General features: G+C 46.0%; 1 pseudogene; it reads left to right on the top strand.

Annotated features, from left to right (window-relative positions):
* The first annotated feature begins 1,161 nt into the window (after positions 1–1,161).
* LOC108535522 (60S ribosomal protein L13a-like) lies at positions 1,162–2,068 on the top strand (annotated as a pseudogene).
* The last annotated feature ends 208 nt before the right edge of the window (positions 2,069–2,276 follow it).

Here is a 2,276-nt window from a genome sequence, read left to right as displayed (position 1 = left end):
TTTCTCAGAGAGGCCTTCCCTGATTCTTCAGTCTAGGCTAGGTCTTCCTATTGTATGCTCTTACGATACTTGGAGCTTTTTCCTTGGTAGCACTCTTCACAATGGTAATTATAGTTGGCCCTTGAACAACATGGGATTGAACTGCATGGGTCCATGTTTACATGAATTTTCTTCTGCCTCTGCCACCCCGAGACAGCAAGACCAATCTCTCCTCTTCTTCCTCCTGCTCAGGCTATTCAACGGGAAGATGACAAGGATAAATACCTTTATGATGATCCATTTCTGCTTAATAAAGTAAATATATTTTCTCTTCCCTGTGATTTTCCTTTTTTTTCTTTTCTTTTCTTTCTTTTTTTTTTTTTTTTGGAGACAGAGTCTCACTCTGTCACCCAGCCTGGAGTGAAGTGGTGCAATCTTGGCTCACTGCAACCTCCGCCTCTCTGGTTCAAGCGATTCTCCTGCCTCAGCCTCCTGAGTAGCTGGGACTACAGGCATGCACCACCACGCCTGGCTCATTTTTTTGTATTTTTAGTAGAGACGGGATTTCACCATGTTGGTCAGGATGGTCTCAAACTCCTGACCTCAAATGATCTGCCCACCTTGGCCTCCCAAAATGCTGGGATTACTCCCAAAATGCCAGGTGAGTCACTGCACCTGGCTCTCTGTGATTTTCTTAATAACATTTTCTTTTCTCTAGCTGACTTTAGTGTAAGAATATAGTACATAATACATATAACATACAAAATATGTGTTCATCAACCATTTATGTTATCAATAAGATCAACAGTAGGCTATTAGTAGTTATATTTTTGGGGAGTCAAAAGTTATACATGGATTTTCAACTGTGCAGGGGGTCAACCCCTTAACCCCCATGTTGTTCAAGGGTCAACTGAGTATGTTTGTATACAGTGAACAAGGGGTCTGTCCTCCACTAGACCATAATTCCATGAAGGTAGGCACTGTGTCTGTTTGTTTGGTCTACTGCTACATGTTTAACATGTAGCACATTGCCTGGCATGTAACAGATGACAAATAAATAGTTGTTAAATGAATAGGTTAATCAATTTTGTTAATTAATATTGTGAAGAGATAATCAAGGTCACAATACCTATGAGAGCCCAATCAAGAATGGAGACCACTTTTCCTAGGCGGCCGCTGAAGATGGCAGAGGTGCAGGTCCTGGTGCTCAATGGTTGAGGCCATCTCCTGGGCCTCCTGGCAGCCATCATGGCTAAGCAGGTACTGCTGGGCCAGAAGGTGGTGGTCATATGCTACGAGGGCATCAACATTTCTGGCAATTTCTTTTTTTCTTTTTTGAGAGAGTTTCCCTCTTGTTGCCCAGGCTGGAGTGCAATGACACGATCTTGGCTCAAAGCAACCTCCGCCTCCAGGGTTCAAGCAATTCTCCTGCCTCAGCCTCCCGAGTAGCCAGGATTACAGGTGCCCACCAGCACGCCCAGCTAATTTTTTGTATTTTTAGTAGAGACGGGGTTTCACCTGTCTTGAACTCCTGACCTCACGTGATCAGCCCGGCTCAGCCTCCTAAAGTGCTGAGATTACAGGCGTGAGCACCACGTCTGGCCATTTCTGGCAATTTCCACAGAAACTAGTTGAAGTACCTGGTTTTCCTCCACAAGCAGATGAACACCAACTCTTCCGAGGCCCCTACCACTTCCGGGCCCTCAGCCGCATCTTCTGGCGGACCCTGCGAGGCATGCTGCCCCACAAGACCAAGCGAGGCCAGGCTGCCCTGGACCGCCTCAAGGTGTTTGACATCATCCCACCACCCTAAGAAAAGAAAAAGCGGATGACAGTTCCTGCTGCCCTCAAGGTCGTGCATCTGAAGCTTATGAGAAAGTCTGCCTATCTGGGGCGCCTGGCTTACGAGGTTGACTGGAAGTACCAGGCAGTGACAGCTACCCTGGAGGAGAAGAGGAAGGAGAAAGCCAAGATCCACTACTGGAAGAAGAAACAGCTCATAAGGTTATGGAAACTGGCAGAGAAGAAGGTGGAGAAGAAAATTGACAAATACACAGAAATCCTCAAGACCCACGGACTCCTGGTCTGACCCCAATAAAGACTGTTAATTCCACAAAAATAAAAAATAAAAAAATGAGAGAGAGGGAGAGACCACAGCACTGCTGCAGAGTCAGTCTGCAGGGTTATGTTCAGCAGCTTCACTATGGGGGTGGAGAAAACTGATAGTTGAACTGTTGCAAGGTGGGTGTGGAAGAAAGAGGATAATGTTGGTCTTCATGTGGCACTATAAGGTGTAG

The sequence above is a fragment of the Rhinopithecus bieti genome, unplaced genomic scaffold (genome assembly GCF_001698545.2).
Source record: "Rhinopithecus bieti isolate Rb0 unplaced genomic scaffold, ASM169854v2 scaffold_11944, whole genome shotgun sequence".
Taxonomy (NCBI): domain Eukaryota; kingdom Metazoa; phylum Chordata; class Mammalia; order Primates; family Cercopithecidae; genus Rhinopithecus; species Rhinopithecus bieti.
The sequence above is the reverse complement of the archived record's forward strand: the minus strand, read 5'-3'. Positions and strand labels throughout refer to the sequence as shown.